This window comes from Ixodes scapularis, unplaced genomic scaffold, assembly GCF_016920785.2.
Source record: "Ixodes scapularis isolate PalLabHiFi unplaced genomic scaffold, ASM1692078v2 PGA_scaffold6__148_contigs__length_123643588, whole genome shotgun sequence".
NCBI lineage: Eukaryota > Metazoa > Arthropoda > Arachnida > Ixodida > Ixodidae > Ixodes > Ixodes scapularis.
In genome coordinates, this window is record NW_024609881.1 from 9,153,076 (window position 1) to 9,162,404 (window position 9,329).

At 45.7% G+C, this 9,329-nt stretch overlaps 1 pseudogene; it reads right to left on the reverse strand.

The window, feature by feature from the left end:
* Positions 1-5,672: 5,672 nt before the first annotated feature.
* On the reverse strand, positions 5,673-7,275 carry LOC115312224 (annotated as a pseudogene).
* Between the last annotated feature and the right edge of the window lie 2,054 nt (positions 7,276-9,329).

A 9,329-nucleotide genomic window follows, 5' to 3' on the forward strand; every position in this document is an offset into this window, starting at 1 on the left:
CATTTAAGGCTTTCTAAAAAAAATAGTCAATTTGGACGCGTTTCCAGACTTCGATTTCTTACCAGAGCGCATTTTTGCGCCTGCGATCCTGCTGCCCGGTGGCCACAGTGCAAAACTGCCCCCTGCTTCCCTCCATCCTCGTAGGATGGAGGGAAGCAAGGCGCACGTGTGTTGCACAACTAAACTCCTGGGGAACAGGACCGTGGGCGCAGAGATGCTCTCCCATAAAAAACCGAAACCTAGAAACGGATCCAAATAGAGTTTTTACAGAACGCATTAAATGCTACCCCTGCGTTATATCCTTCTAAAAAGAGTTGATTTAGTGGTTTTCGATGACTCGGCAAGTTTCTGATTGAAACCATCTGTTTGTTTTAGTAATTAAAAAGTTAATTAACAAATTGTATTTAATTATCCGACTGATCGTTACGGTTAGGTCCCTATACTACGTACCCCTGGCCGTACAACTCGCCTGCACAAACCGCATTAATTTAGCTTTCACTACCTTTCTAAACATATATGTAAAGCTTAAAACTAAATTGCCCTGTACATCAGTAAAAAGGCAATACAACCATGGTAGAGCCATATAGCTCCAACATGCTGGTATCGCCTTTTCGCTGGTATAGTATGTCCCATATTACGTTATGCATGTATGGTTCTGTCCGCCTACATGGTTCCGCCATGATCCACTACGCTGGTATAGGATGTCCCATAATACGACACGCTTGTATGGTTCCGCCACCTGTATCGTTCCGCCTTAATCCACTATACTGGAGCCGCCTTTTCGCTTGTATAGGATGTCCCATATTACGGTTACGCTTGTATGAGCCTTTTCCGTCATCTTTCCATCATCGTGATTTTCCAACAGGGCTTCCTCCTAGAAGAGCATCGTCACGACTAAACCACCCCCCCATGTCACATATCTCGGATCACAAACTACTTCAACCAGTCAGAGAGGGAGAGAGAATAAACTTTTATTCTGAGCATTTCAACACGGTGGTCTGTGCCGGATGGAAGGGCTTCCCCCTTCACGAGATCCTATATGCTGCCTTGTCTGCCTGGCCCCTGTTGACCAATTGAAGCTGATTCTCTAGGGCGGGGCTGGACAGGAAGTTCTCCCATCACTCTACAGGGGGAAAGGTGGGGGTAGTGGGTGGTCTTGATTGAATCTACACTCGCCTATTTTGTGACGGAGGGTTCCTATCTCTTGGCACACTGGGCAGTTCCCACTGTATTAAGTGGGGAACATATGCGACTGAGTAAAAGGGGGTGGGGAAAGGACCTTGACTGAATTTACCTATATTTCATTTCATTTAATTTATTATACTCTCAGGGCCCGAAGGCATTACAGAGAGGAGTGGAAATATATACATCAATATAAGGTGAACAATAAAAGCAAAACGCAAAAAACAAACAAAACACAAGGTACAGAATCGCTATGGAACATTGTTAAGAACACCAGTTATGGCGGTTTTAAAATCAGCAGCGTCAGTAAGTGAGACTACGGATGCGGGAAGGCGGTTCCAGTCGACGGAGGTCAGAGGTAGGAAGGAGGCATAAAAGGTGGAAGTGATGCAGTAGGGCATTCCTACTTTTAGTGGATGATCGGTGCGCGGCGATATGTATGATGGTTCTGAAATTAATGAGGCTCGAAGTGCTGGGTTAGAGTGATAAATTTTGTGAAATAAGCAGAGGCGAGCTATTTTTCTACGAAAGGAGAGATTGGGCAAATGTAGAGACGCTTTCATGGAGGTGACGCTGGCTGTACGGTGATAGTTAGAAAGTATAAAACGTGCGGAGCGATTTTGAATGGATTCAATGGATGATGCTAGGGATACGCCAGGGTTCCAGATAGAGCCTGCATACTCAAGTTTGGTGCGCACTAAAGTTTTATATAGGAGAAGTTTAAGTGAAACAGGGGCAAGGGAAAAGTTTCGTCTGAGATAGCCTAATAAGCGATTAGCGTTGTTAGTGATATAGTCGACATGGATGTTCCAGGAGAGATCGTTGGTTATATGAACACCGAGATATTTATAGGTAGACACAGAAAGCAAGGTGGAGTTATTAATACAGTAGGAGGGACAAGTGTTATTTTGACGGGACACTCTCATAGATTTACATTTAAAGGTGTTAAGTTCCATAAGCCAATTATCGCACCAGCGGGTGACGTTGTTAATATCGGTCTGAAGAGCAGATATGTCAGAGTCGTTAATGATTTCCTTATAAATTACACAGTCATCAGCGAATAAACTAATAGAAGAAGATACATGCGTGGGAAGATCGTTAATATATATAAGAAATAGAAGTGGACCTAATACGGAACCTTGTGGGACACCGGACTTGACAGGTGAAGTTGAAGAATTAGTTCCGTTAGCGTGAACAAATTGGTAACGGTCTGATAGAAATGATTCTATCCAAGCGATTATATTTAGATCTATGTTAAGTTTACGGAGTTTATGAATAAGCAGAGCGTGAAGAACCTTGTCGAAAGCTTTTGAGAAATCAAGAAATATGCAGTCAGTCCTGAAACTCCGGTCAAGTGTTACGTGAAGGTCATGAGTAAAGGTTAGGAGTTGAGTTTCACATGAATAAAACCTTCGAAATCCATGTTGCGCTGAGTTCAAAAACGAATTTGAATCTAGAAAATTGAAAATGTTAGTGTAAATGATGTGCTCAAGGATTTTACAAGGAATGCTCGTTAAAGAAATGGGACGAAAGTTTAAAGGGTTATGCTTATCGCCACCTTTGTGGAGAGGGATCACCTTCCCCACCTTCCAATCTTTTGGCAATTCTCCTTGTTCGAGTGATTGCGAAAATAATTTAGATAAGATAACGCATGAGTACGTATTAGTGTTTTTCAAAAACTTAGCATTAATATTATCAATACCTGCGGTCGTATTGGTTTTAAGGCTTTCAATAATATTAGATACACCTTCACAGTTTACAATAACAGGAAACATGGGCAAAAAATCATAAGTTCTAAATACAGGACAATCTGAGGTTACCGTGCATGAAAAAGATCCAACAAACACATCATTTAACAAAAAAGAACACACTTCACTTGGCACCTCCTCTCCATGGGTGTCCCTAAGCACTATGCCAGTACTAGAAGGAGGGTTAATAACTTTCCAGAATTGCTACCTGTTCTCCAGCGTTAACTTAGGATGCGGGGCTGGTAGTCTTCGCCTTTCCTTGCAGTAGAGTGCGACTACTATTTCCTTTTAGGTCACCATGGGTTGGTCCTGCACCTCTTCCATGGCTATGGCCCGGTAAGTCAGCGCGCAGGCCTGCTGGTGAGCAAGTTTGTTGCCCTCTACCACGAAGTGGACAGGTACCCATGCAAATTCTATGGGCTCCTTTGGGGGTCTTTTGTTTTTGAGCACCTGCAGCGCTTTTCAGGACACCGAGCCCGACTGAAAGCTCCGGTATGCTTGGTGTGAGTCGGTGATTACCCTAGTTCTGCCCGGCAATAGGTGACCCCCGTCTTGTTCCGCAATGCTTCGATTACTCTTTTAGCTAGTGTATTTATGTACCAGTTTTATTTCACACACACTTGTTCTCACTGTTTATATTACTCACCAGCCCTGTAGGTGTCAGCCACCTGTCTGTTCATATGTTGATCTTTTGTATTTTTCATGCACTCCCCCCCCCCCCCTTTCACTGCTTATGTAATGTCCCTGTTGGGACCTTTGAAGTTACAATAATAATAATAATAATAATAAAAAAACTGCCAGCAACATTGGAATAATTTAGGAGCGGGGGTGGGGCCAACAAGTTTGAATTCCTGTGCCGACGCAACTTCACACATACCTTGAGCACATTATATCACATTCACACTCGATCTGATCGGCATTTCTAATCAGTTTTATTTTCATATGTTCAGTGACAATGCAAGCCAGTTTTAAATACTCTACTTTTATAATATTACTTTTCCGTACTTCTCACTGCAACATTTTCATGGCGAGCATACTGTTCCCCAGATCACGAGAGCCGCGCACAAGTAGAGAGCCTCAGTTTGGCCATCTAGGACGTAGTACGTAGCTGTTGTGCGTCTCGTACGCACTGCAAAATCTGCGTAAAACGATCCAAACTTCTTTCAGCAAGCGCTGTGACCCAAGGGGGTATCGGAGGTCGAGCGTGTTAGCGCACCGCAGCTCGTACAGCGAAATGTCCCGCTGCCAGGGATCCCCACCCCCACCCGTTTCGATCTGTTGTGAGGCACAGACCCCAGGCTAGCAGTCGTACTGTAGTGGCTAAATTTTCTCATCTACAGCCTGAAATGGTGTCGCCAGAACCTAGACAGGCCGATTGCACGCTATTTAAAATAGTGAGCGTCTAATTTTCTTCCGCTGTGCCCAAAATGACGACAGTGCATGCGATTGAGACCAGCGGACAGGCGGGCTGCCACTCTTGCCTTCGAATCGTTCGGGAGTCGGGCACCTGCATTTGCACCATGATTGAAGAAACAGAAAGAAGCGATGTCAAATCACATTGACACAGAATCACTCCAAGCTTCCTTGCTTGTGCCCTTCAGCTCTGTGCGCCGTCAGCCGTATCAACGCTAATCAAAATTAACAACGCCTGCCGCGCGCGTTCCGCTGCTCATACAAACAACAACAAACAATCAGGGTATTTTGCTGCAGAAAGTTGCTTCCGCCAGTTTTAGCTAAATGCTGATTGGCTCAATTCCTGCTGAACCGACGTTATTCAAGGTATTGAATTTGGAGTAAGGGTAGTGTGTTTATGGTATGCGAAAAAGACTACGGTATTGACTATGGCGTACGCCGAAATGACTACGGTATTGTTTTTGGCGTACGCCATAACCACTACCGTAGTCGAAGCGGAGGGGTAGTGAGATCGGCGTCCTACACCGGCGTAAAACCAAATGCTGGACAGAATCGGGGCAGGCATCCAAGCAGACCTAACACTTGCCAGAGTGGCTATCTTGTGCACCTCGTCATGGCCGACCTGAACTAAGGTGCTTCGCAGAGATTGCGAGGGAACTTTCTATGGTCGACGGTCTTCTCCTCAAGGGCGAGAGACTTGTCATCTCGCCAAACCTGAGGCTTGAGGTGTTAGAAAGACTTCATGCTGGCCACACCTTCATGGGGCGCAAGCCGATGTCTCGCAAGAGCAAGACCGTTGGTGTGGTAGCCCAGCATTGGAACACTGGTACAAGACTTCGTTGAAAGATGTTGTGTCTGCCAATAACATCGAAAGCCACCAATTGAGCCCCTGCTGTTGACGCCTTTGCCTGAAAACCCATGGGACACTATTGGCATCAACCCCTTCAAACTGGAAGGGAGAGACTACATAGTAGTTGTGAACTGCTACTCCAGGTTCTTGAGGTGGAGCAACTAAAGGCCACTACAACAAAAAGACATCGCTCAGGTCATCAAACCAATCTTTGCACGGTTCGGAGTGCCAAGAACTGTACGCACGGACAACGGTCCTCAGTTTGCCTCAGCCAAATTCAAGCATCTAGTGGAATGTTGGGAAGCAAACCACATAACCTCAAGTCCGTATTACGCTCAGAGCAATGGCATGACACAGCGTGCAGTCCAGACAGCGAGACGACTCCTGAAGAAGTCGAGGGACATAAACCTGGCTCTCCTATCACACAGAGCCACACCGAGAGTCAAGGGTTTTTCATTCACGGCTACGACACCGACCACCTAGGAATTGAACCTCGAATAGTGGTTCTCTGACAGTGCTCGTTTGTCCGCACGCTCATAGGCACTGGAGAGAAAGGGAGGAGCATCCCGGCAGTAGTGAGCTGCAGCGGCCTTGTACGAGGTTATGACGGTGGAGATGTCAAGCACAGCTCCCATCAGCTCCCCCACATACTCTGCAATCAGATACCCAAAGATGTAAGATTTCGCACTAGTAATAAACAAATACATTGATCAGCAAAAACATTTTGACCACCTCTACACTGTGTGACTCAGTGTGCCTTGCCGAAGTGGCATCCGCATTATCTACCACCTGCTGACGCAGATGGTAGTTAATGGCTGCAGAGAGATATAGAGAAATAATTTTGTTGACAATGCGTGTATGTATAACGAAATGCTGCTGATGTAGCTTACTTCGACAAAGGGCAAATCGTGATGGTCTGGCAGCTTGGAACATTTATCTCGGAAACTGCAAAAATCACCGCGTGTTGGCGAGCTGCCGTGGTTACTACAGATCCAGAGTGGAAGGTAAAACTGTTAGTAGATGCCGAGGCATTGCCTGTCCATGCATCATCACAAAATGTGGACGGTGAAGACTTTTTCCGCTTGTTGAACCAAAATAGGCTGCTACCTGTGGGTCTGCAGCTAGATACGATGCACGTCAGAATGCAAGTGTTTCTGAGCTCAGTTTATCAGAATGTTCGATATGGGTTTCCGCCGCAGACGATCCTTGCAACTATTTTGCATCCAAATGTGAATCAACACAGTTTTTGGTAGGTGGTCACAACGTTTTGGCTGATCAGTGTATGAGCACTGCTATATACCATAGGTGCAGGGTCCCTTGAGCATAGCAGCAACGGCCTCCTTCCTTGCTTTCGGATACTTCACCGCCCATCTTTTTTCGCCTTCCTTCGTTGTCGCCTGGGGCCTCGCTGCATTTTCATTGGGCTGTCAGGTAGGTCCTGGCAAGTAAATGCATTTAGAAACCAAGAGAAAATGACTGACCTCCCTACACACCTTGCCGTCATGCTCCGGAACCCAAAGTGCACCAGCTTTGGTGCGAAGATCAACAAAGTGCTATGAAAGCACTCCGTAGCAAAAGTTTGTCCTGATGGTGAGAGGCTGGGGATGTCCCGCAGAAGGTGCTTTGACAACACAATCTCCTTAAGTTTGTGGTGTGCGGGAGAACCTACAACAAAAATATGAGGCATGGTAATATGCGGCCACTGTATTATGAAGACTCACAAATATGTCCTTGCCTTCCAGTAGCCACTTCTTGTTGAGCTCTTTGTGCTGGCACTCCGGAAAGAGGGGGTCCAGTTGTGTGTGGACATTTGCCACATGAGCCACCAGGGAGCACCACTTGGGCAGGATCAGGTCTTGGTCCTCAGTACTTGAGCCAGCAGACCAGTACAGGTGGTTCACCACCGACTTGGTCCAGCTGCTGAGGTCCTCGGAATGCCGCGACTTCCCAGCTGCAACCAGCTTCTTCTTGATGGCTGAAATTGGTCATTGTACACACGATAAAAATAAGTGTTCAGACTGACCATGGAAGAGCTGGTATGCTCTTTTCAAAAGCCAGTGCCAGATGGCACCTCTCACACATATTTTAAAGTATTCTGTAATACAGTCGCTGATCAATTTTTCAGACGCCGATAATTCGGACCTAAAGGAGGAACCATGACCTACTCGATAGAAATAGAGCATGCTCATGATCAGTGTTTCGGACAGCTTGAAGTCAAAAGTTATCATTGTGAGCGATCAGCGGGAAACACCACCTAGCGAATTTTAGATTCTATGTTGGGTGTACATGGATTGGCTTGGTTTGGCAGCACTACTTGAGTACTGCTAAGTCCTACCGCTAGGGGGTGCTATATGGTTTTTTTTTCTCTAGCTGTGTTTCATTGTCATCATCATGGTTACCATTTCGCTTTGTTCGTTCGCCATTGCAGTCGTGGATTTACGCCTCTCATCTCGTCTCGGTGAATCATGCTTTCGAACTATGCTGGCTTGGACATTGTGGCCCCATCTGTTCTTTCGCCGCCGCAAAGTGTCGTTAAGAAGCGCGGAAAGTACTCGACCATAATGCTAGAAAAGAAGGCAGCAATTCTCAAGCTAAAAGAAAGTGGCCGAACGCAAACAGGCATATAAACTGAAACAAGGCACGCTGGCGTAACCTGAAGCAAAGCATTCTTTATGGCTTTTTTTATCCTGCATAGACGTAACAAAGGCAAGATTTTTAATCTGCTGATTATCCGAATTGTTCTATTATTGGAACATTTTTTCGGTCCCTGAAAAGTTCGAAAAATCGGTCAGTGACTGTAATGACAGCAATATTCCATGAATGTCTCAAGGGTTGCATTTAAAATAGGGTCAGTTATTTGGAGTGAGTCATAAAACCAAGCACGAGATCCGGCCAACTCGTTGACAACCAATTCATCTAATAGGCCAATTCGTAATAGGGCAATTCTTCGAATGGGCCGAATGACCGCCCGAAGTAAAAGTTTGTAGTTTCTATCTTTTTGCCTCCATTCTTAGGTTACAAGACTGCAAAAAAAGTCACAAGAAGGCAAAGACAGGGCAGTACCTTGAGACAAGTTGAGAAATGTTCATTTTGGGGTCATATTTTTGTTACTTTTCTTTATTATTTTTGTAATGAACCGACGCAGACTGTCGCTGCGCGAACAGGTGGGCCGGGTAGGTTAACACCTGCCCCAGTGAGGCACGCGCGACGTGGTGATCGTCCCCCGTTGCACCGTGAAAGTGGTAAGTTATCTTCAACGAAAAAGAGCACACTAATAGTCAAATTACCGTGTGGCAATGTTACGGACTGCTGTACGGCAGGATTCGTTTTCAAATTTCAGGACATAATTTATATATTTTGCCTTTGAAAGATTGCAAACCGGTTGGCCTCTTCAACGAGTTGCCCTATGACGAATTGGCCTTTTTGACGAATGGGCCGCCGACGAGTTGGCCTAGACCACCAAGCACTTCTGGCCACAGGAGCTTTTCAACACCTATGCTTTCTCCAAACCAATTGGGCATTTGATTTCCATTCTTCTCTACAGAGCTTTTGAACTGCCTCATATTCTAAATATCCTCAGCTGCCCCACCCCCCCCCCCCTCCCCCCCTAAACACAATCTGTTGCATTCCCTGGAGTTTGAGAACGGCTGCCCAACCTTGTTTCATGGGATTCATAACAGGAGCCAGCTAACCATTCAAACCATTCAAAGAAACAGGTTAGTAAGGGGTTTAACCAAGAGATCTAAGAAGCAGAAACTAACATCTATACTCTGTTTCATACTTAGCGTGCAACGCTGTTAAAGCTACTGGCGCGAGCGCGTGGCTTCATCTATGGTTTTGTTTGCGCGAGATCGCGTGCAAATGATCAACGATATCAAGCCCCACGCTCGCGCCAGTAGCTTTGAAAGCGTTGCACGCTAAGTATGAAACAGAGTATAGTGTTGATGGACATACTCATTCGCAGTGCAGGTATTCTAGTTTACAATCCAAAGAAACAGGAAGGCTTATTAGACTTGGTTGGCTCAAGGTAGCAATAGTGGAACTTTTAGGAGCTGGTATAACTTTTATAAATCTAACTTTTGCAACGTGCCAGCAGTCAAAGAGGTGGCAGATGTCCGGGTGCTCCCGTTCCAACC